Source organism: Phlebotomus papatasi, chromosome 2 (assembly GCF_024763615.1).
Source record: "Phlebotomus papatasi isolate M1 chromosome 2, Ppap_2.1, whole genome shotgun sequence".
In the NCBI taxonomy this organism is placed as follows: Eukaryota; Metazoa; Arthropoda; class Insecta; order Diptera; family Psychodidae; genus Phlebotomus; species Phlebotomus papatasi.
The window spans coordinates 26,037,774-26,046,323 of record NC_077223.1 but is presented as its reverse complement, the minus strand read 5'-3'; the positions used below and the strand labels follow the sequence as shown (position 1 = coordinate 26,046,323).

The window sequence follows — 8,550 nt, the reverse complement described above, 5'->3', positions numbered from 1 at the left end:
AGGATTGCATATGTATTTAGTTAATATCTTTAACCCCTCCTGTATAAAGTATAATAATGAGTGAAAATATTAGTGTATCTGACCTTCAACAAATTAAGTTTGGATGATATCTTTTACTGAGTTCAGAGAATGTATCCTTCTATACCAAAGTCTTATGTGACTATCACTATAATTAGTACCTTCCTCGTCTCTAACATTAGTTTATAAAACTTTCTTCAACATGAATTGTAATATGCCATTACTTTAATTACAGACAAGTTCTAGGTTGTATTTAAAGGAAATTGCAGCAGCGTAGAGTTGCGGTTTTAACTTCAATTATTTAATTCACTGAACCATCTAAATTATAATCATTCTGCAAATGATATAAGTTTTCGGAAATCTTTTGCTATATTACATCAATACTTCCATGATTACACGAGAGTCAATTTAAGACGCATTGAAAATGTATGTAGACGTAGATTATACATATATCTTGTGCTTTTGCTTCTAAGGAAAATGTACGTAGAACCTGATTTGAATTTCATACTTTCAATGGTTTTCTGAATACATACAATATATGGCTCTCGATGGTAAGGGAGCACTCAAAGAGCTTGCAGTATGATCATTTTTATGTGTCTCGTGTGGAAATAATTGATAAAAATTGTGGAAGAATTTATAGTAGGATTGTGCTTTAAAGTAGATACACTTTATATCTTTATGCCAGGGACATATATCTTTATCCTCTCAAGATTTTCCATTACTTTGGTTCTCAATGGTATAAGAATTTGACTAATTGAAAATCCAGTCACGCACATTTCTCAGGAGCGATTTATTTTTGTCTTCTTGGAGCCCATTTCCATAGGATAAACACTAATGAAAATTGTCGCGAGGAATAATCTCGGAAAAACGTGATGTTTTCTGTCCAAATAATATTGAATATGTTGACTAACAAATTATTTTACCATAAAAAAAGAGTACTTAATTATTTCCTTTGCCTGCGACAGTAAAAAATCACAAATGCCAATGATTTGGCGAGAAAATAAATGAATGGCCCTTTGGAAAAAAAAATGAAGAAAAATAAATGAGACACCATTCAAACCCATAACACTGTGCAACAATTTCAAACTTTTTTTTTGTCGCCGGGTTCTCATGCTACTTTTTCTATTGCTAGGGTCAAATGATTTACGAAAATACTTATCATTTTGATTTCATTTGGATTTTGCGACTGGTATTTACGAAAAACGGTTTTTTCCGTTTTTTGATACTTGGGTGCCTATATCTCCGAATCTACTGAACCGATTTATTTCTCACTAAGGAATAATTTGTTCTCCTTTAGATGCCCGATAAATCCTCTGAACAGATGAAGTTCGTACAACCGACACCAGGGGCGCTGTAGTCCCATAAATGTCAGAAAACATGTAAAAATCGAAATTTGTAGCAACTTTGATCAAGAATATCTCGAAAACTAAAACTGTTCTTAACAATCTTATTTATGGGTTTGATAGAGAATTTTATTAGCTACATTTTTGTTCATATACAACTTTTTGCTCAGATTATTTTTTAGCCTCGAAATAGAGGTTCAAACGAAAAATGAGCACCCAGCCAACTAGAGAAAACCCTCATTATTTCACACATTTTGACTTTTTCTTTTCAAGTTGAGGTAAATCCAGGATATTTTCATACTTTTTCTAAATTGCATAAGTTTAATAAATATATACATATTTTTTCTTTTACATCGGAAAATTTCTTAGCCCAAGATACACAGTCTCAAAGATGGCGTGACGCGCTTCATATTTCACTTGTGATTTTTGACAAAAATTTTAAAGTGCTCTATTTCGGGAAGAGGCCAAGATATTTTTTGCTATTTTTTTTTTAAATCTGACATGTAATTTTATTCTCTTTAAAGGCGTCTCCAAACTTTCCCCTATCATTGTAGGAAGCAACGTCAAAATAAAAAAAAGGCAATTTGTTTATGAAAATTGATTCTAGTGTATAGACACCATAAATCGACATACTTTTGATTTTTTTTAAATTAAAAAGTATATTATTAACATAAAAAACTACATTCCCTCAAAGAAAGAGGGTCCACTTTTTTGTTGAACTACTTAATTTTTTTTTTTTTTTGGAAATTCCCCAAAACAATTGAGTAGTTAAACTCAAAAATGGATAGACTTCTTTTCAGGGAGTATAGCACCACAATAGTATTTACCAAAAGGAAAAATATTGAAACTTTTGGATTTGGTATTTAAAAGAAAAAAAAGTTCAAATTTTTTTTTTGGTAAAAACAAAAGTTTTTCACATTTTTAGTACATATACGCTATTTTTTTTTTAAAATGTTTTAGACTTTGATCACTTTACTTTTCAAAAAAAATACAGTACGACTCCAATAGAGTCAACACATGTCATGTCTGCAATATTCTAAGTTATTTTTCTTGTTGAAGTTACTATTTCACTCATTCAAAATTGACTCAGATTGTTACTCGACAAAAGTAGTTTAAAAGTTTGACATTAAATTTGAAATTTTACATATTTTTACATATTTTTCACTGTGTTTGAAATTTTTAGGAATTAATACTATCAGAGTCGTACTGGACTTTTTATTTATATATTTCGCAATAAAAGTCTAAAACATTTTCAAAATAGAGTATATGTGCCAAATATATGTTAAAGTTTTGTTTTTGACAAAAAAAATTTTTTTGGACTCTTTTTTTTAAATACCAAATCCAAAAGTTTCAATATTTTTCCTTTTGGTAAATACTATTGTGGTGCTATACTCCCTGAAAAGAAGTCTATCCATTTTTGAGTTTAACTACTCAATTGTTTTGGGGAATTTCCAAAAAAAAAAAAAATTAAGTAGTTCAACAAAAAAGTGGACCCTCTTTCTTTGAGGGAATGTAGTTTTTTATGTTAATAATATACTTTTTAATTTAAAAAAAATCAAAAGTATGTCGATTTATGGTGTCTATACACTAGAATCAATTTTCATAAACAAATTGCCTTTTTTTTATTTTGACGTTGCTTCCTACAATGATAGGGGAAAGTTTGGAGACGCCTTTAAAGAGAATAAAATTACATGTCAGATTTAAAAAAAAATAGCAAAAAATATCTTGGCCTCTTCCCGAAATAGAGCACTTTAAAATTTTTGTCAAAAATCACAAGTGAAATATGAAGCGCGTCACGCCATCTTTGAGACTGTGTATCTTGGGCTAAGAAATTTTCCGATGTAAAAGAAAAAATATGTATATATTTATTAAACTTATGCAATTTAGAAAAAGTATGAAAATATCCTGGATTTACCTCAACTTGAAAAGAAAAAGTCAAAATGTGTGAAATAATGAGGGTTTTCTCTAGTTGGCTGGGTGCTCATTTTTCGTTTGAACCTCTATTTCGAGGCTAAAAAATAATCTGAGCAAAAAGTTGTATATGAACAAAAATGTAGCTAATAAAATTCTCTATCAAACCCATAAATAAGATTGTTAATAACAGTTTTAGTTTTCGAGATATTCTTGATCAAAGTTGCTACAAATTTCGATTTTTACATGTTTTCTGACATTTATGGGACTACAGCGCCCCTGGTGTCGGTTGTACGAACTTCATCTGTTCAGAGGATTTATCGGGCATCTAAAGGAGAACAAATTATTCCTTAGTGAGAAATAAATCGGTTCAGTAGATTCGGAGATATAGGCACCCAAGTATCAAAAAACGGAAAAAACCGTTTTTCGTAAATACCAGTCGCAAAATCCAAATGAAATCAAAATGATAAGTATTTTCGTAAATCATTTGACCCTAGCAATAGAAAAAGTAGCATGAGAACCCGGCGACAAAAAAAAAGTTTGAAATTGTTGCACAGTGTTATTAATCTTTGTGATAATCTGTCCTTATGGCTCCGGAACTCCTTTTTCGCACTCTTCTTTTCCTTTGAAACATCACAAGAAATTCAATTTAGTTCAGTCGAATTTGGAGTGCAAAAGAATAAGATAGATATATGCAAAACGCGTGAGAAAGACATGTGAATTTTGATTTAACCCTTTAACGACAAGGCAGTTTTGGCGGACCAAAAATCAGCAGTAAAAATGAAACCGATAGACAAAATCAGTAAAAGGTCTTATATCTAGCCTTAGAAAATCCGAGAGAGTCTGATTCGGTGTATTTTTTACCTCTATGAGCAATAGGGACAAAAATAGCCTAAAAATTTAAGTAATTTTTCTGACAATACCAATGAGTGATAATTTTCACTCTAATGAAAAATATTATGTTTGACTATTGCAGTTTCCTTTTCCAAAACGGTTTTGCTTAAAAAAATTGGAAATATAAAAAATAATTAAAATTAATTAACATTATGAGAATTTAAAAAATCGTCAGTTTTGAGCTTGAAAATTTACTATATAAGCAAATAGCTGAAGACTTGCAAAAAATATCCTAGATCCTTTCAACCTTCTACTTTGCAATTACGTGCAAATATAGGGAAAAAATATCTTTAGGTAGTCAGGAAAAATTGTTTTTTTATGGGACACCGGTGTTCCAATCGTCCTTAAAGGGTTAATTAAATCTTCTTGATCTAAAAAAGTGTGCAGAAGCCATTTATAACCTATTTAGGTGATTACTTTGACAATTTCCTTATTATTCTAAATGCCGTAAAAACGTATTGAAGAAGTTTATTTCAGCTGTAAAATGCAATTTTTAGTAGAGATTTCAATTAATTAAATCCCAATCTGTTGATTAGTCGGAAATTTGAATGATTTTGAAGGCTGTCAAGATCCAGCCAATCAGAAAAGGCATTAAGTTAAAATATTTTACATGCCAAAATATTTAATTGCATGTAAATAATGGTTAACGAATGAAATGTATCAAAATGATCAAAATTAATTTAAAATTTTGCCCCACTTGATAAAAAATATCTAAATATACTAACGAATTTTGGGGATATTTTAGATAAGATACTGGCGATGATAAGATATTCGAAAGCTAAACAGAAGTCTCAATTGCCAATAAAATTCCACAGAATCGATAGAAAATGTCTGTATCAAGCCGCAAATGAACTTGAAAGATATTTTCACGTTTGGATATTTTTGAAGAATAAAAGAAAATTAGAAATACTCATTTTAAAGTTATTTTTTCTGTTTTTTTTTTTAAGATTGAACTTTAGTTTTGCGGATAATTTCTTAAATAAAATATTTTATTTTATTTTTTTAAGATTCTAAATGATTTTCTGACATAAGGTTTAGCCCAGTTTAGCCAAACGATTTAACTTTTTTAGTAAATTAATAAAATAGGTTTTCAAAAGAATTTTAATAAGGATTTAATCTTAAATGCAAAGAATATTTTATATTATTTTGATATTAAATAGACAAGACAAGGAACAAGGCTAAACCTCTAGTCAGAAGATCACTTTACGGGCAGGGATTAGGAAACATCCCGGGATCTCTGAGACTGAATCCCTGGATTTAAATAAAAATGAACATTTTGCGTCACACTGTAACACCGTCGGTTTTCCAATACACACCCAAAGAAGATTGAAGTGGCTTGAAGAGAAATTGTCCACGGCAGAGGTGTCTTGGTCAATTCGTCTTACTCTCGCGTCCGGGATGAAGCACTTCAGATGCCACGAAGATGCTTTTTACACATTTCCCACTACTTAATCTCACGGATGATCACCAGGAGCCACAGGCAAGGACTTTTAGCTTGACACACGTGTCAAAAGGCTAATAAAAAAAAGTGTCCGGACGCAACAGGTACCGTTAGGCTCTTTTATGAGTGTCTCGAAACACTTGTTGCACACTAAGCTCTTTTTTTTTAGGTAGAAATGTCTAGAAAACAAGCCTTCCAACTTCTCACTAAAGGCATCGAAGCGGAATCGTCATTATATTTAATGGAATTGCTCAAGTTTCAATGCACTTTGCGTCCAACACACACACACACTCCACTGTCCACGGGAATTCCGGGCGTTTTTACTGGGAAAACTGAGTGTTCTCTTCAAAGTATCACAGGTAAAAATTTGGGGCAGCACACAGGTGAGAAGGTCTCAATGAAGGCGCAATCACTGTGAACTTTAGCAAATTGCCACTCACTTGGGGGCTTCACTACTTTTTGGAATTGCTACGTGTCCGAGGAGAGGGTGAGACAGACTGAAGGCACAAAATGACTGGGAATCGAGACTACTTCGCACCTGTGGCAGGTGAGACGAATCGATGAGAAGTCGATGTCACCTTCAGCGCTACCGCGGTGGCCTCATGAAGCTCCATGGGAATTCTTTTTCACTTTAACCACAATCTGACACAACCCCATGGATAATCTTCTGGAAATCTTGGTCTCAAGTAGGTAAAAAATACAGACAATCCTGAAAATCGCGATCAGCTGATATCATCGCGCCTTTTTTCTGCACGAATCTCACGAACAAAAAATAAACTTGACGATCGCGTAGTGTTACCCGATGATTTAACGGAAATATTCATATTTTTGTATTTTTTCCCGCTCTTTTAGTTTCGTGAAAATAACCAAAAATATATTATTTAGGGTAAGTGTACCAAATTCCGGCCAGCTTGCAATTTCGGCCACCTTTTTTGTTCCTCGAATTTCCATGAACTTTTAGATTTTACGTACTCTAGAGATTATACAATGCAAAAGAATAACAAAAAATGTAGCTTCGACAAACGAGATGACGTGAAAAAGACATTGGAAGAATTCCCGAAGGGCAAGGAACTATGAGAAAGAAGGTGGCCGAAATAGGGCACCAAAGCTATGTCTATATTTTTATGCATTTTAAAATATATTGAGAATGATTATAGAGTAAATAAAGATGGTAAACTCTTTACAAGGTTCCAAGCAACATTCTTTAAGAAGAAAGAATAAAAGAAATCAATTTGAATTTAAAATATTACATTTAAAACTTGAGACTTTGACGCTTGCATGCAACTATGCCGAAATTTGGCACACTTACCCTATTTAATAATTACTCAATGAATTTACTTTTTGAGGAACTTACCCAGAAAATTACTTTGGCACGCATTGAAAACAATTTGTATTCCATTTGTTATCGAGGCTCCCGGTGCTTACTACGTTTATCTCCAAATTTTGCATAGTTATTCTCAATTTTCAAAGTTAAAAAATTATTTTATTAATTTAATGAAAATGTTCGTGGAAATGATTTTGTAGAGCATAATTACAAATATTTCTGTAATTTATAACTTCAATCACTGCCAGGATTATACGGATTTAACTTTTTTTCTTTGATTTTATTTTAACAAATGTTTTAGAAATAAATCTTAAAGAATTTAAGCTACAGTGACGGGCAAAATTGTACCAATGCTTCAAAAATCTCTATAGGGGAAAGTGCTCTCCCTTCGAACGTTCATGCCTTCGAATAATGTGAATTTTCTTTCAGTTTTCTTAAAAGACTTATACACATTTCTATTAAATATCAGTTGATTTGTCATCATTTGTTGATAATTCCATGATAATTTAGTATAAATCTCTTACGAAAAACAAAAGAAATTCACATTATTCAAAGCATTCAAAGGCATTTACGTTCGAAGGGAGAGCACTTTCCCCTAAAGGATTCAATATCTCAAGATCTAATTTATATTTTGATTGAAACTTTTTTGTTTAGAGAGCCTTATTATAAAGCTAAAAATTGTGCCTTATTAGAATTTTTTAGGAGAAGGACTAATATTTTTGTAGAGCCTTTTAAAAAAAGAATGAATTGGTGCAATTTTGTCACTTGTACCCAAACGTTACTTTTTGTTCTAAAATTTTATTTTACGAACTATTTACGTAAAAAGGAATTTAATGTAATAACTTCCGGCTGTTATTAATGCATTTTGAATGAACACTTCTGGAATTTTTTCACTTATATCCTAAGTAATGGTATATTTGAGTAAAATACGCTCTTATATGAAAAAGTGTATCAATAACGGATTTTGGTCCAACAAAATGGCTGCAAAACATGACGTAGGCCATATCACAGAAATCAGACTACGTATCTAGACGTGATCCAGTGGTAGGACTATCAAATCCGGACTCCTTTCACAGTTTATTACCATTTATTGCTGTATTTAGGTGAAAAATTCGCTTTCGGCTAGATCTCTAAACTATTGGCTAGCCTTTTAAAGTAATCAAAATCGATATCCTAAGCAACATCATCTTTAAAACATGATAACTGAATCATAAAATACTTGGCTAAATGACATGTGATACAGAGAAAGAGAACGAAATGTAAAAGACACTAAAACAGTTTTCAACTAATTTTACAATTCGTCAATTAAACCAACATTCCTTAAGATTTTTCAATATCTTTTCGATCCCAGGTGGTTATTTTACATATTTTCGCACTATATTAAATATTTCCATGGTCTTACAGCCCTATCGGCCGATTTTGGTATTAAAATTTATGATACTACAGCTGTTCGTAAAATCTTTATAAATAATTTCGCTGCTTTTTGAATATATAGGGTATATAGGCTATTCAACCGGGTAATTCATGACTTAGTTATCATACCCTGAAGCTGATGTTGCTTAGGATATCGATTTTGATTACTTTAAAAGGCTAGCCAATAGTTTAGTTTAGACCTCGCC

General features: G+C 31.7%; 1 protein-coding gene across 3 annotated transcripts in view; it reads right to left on the bottom strand.

Moving 5' to 3' along the window:
• LOC129803199 (RNA-binding protein fusilli) overlaps window positions 1–6,235 on the bottom strand; it is a 110,922-nt gene extending 104,687 nt beyond the window's left edge. For 2 of the 3 annotated variants that reach the window (XM_055849612.1, XM_055849610.1), the window contains exon 1: window positions 5,483–6,235. The gene's annotated coding sequence lies outside the window, so the exon portion shown is untranslated. The remainder of the gene's footprint in view (window positions 1–5,482) is intronic. The other variant, XM_055849611.1, reaches the window with a different exon arrangement.
• Window positions 6,236–8,550: the final 2,315 nt, after the last annotated feature.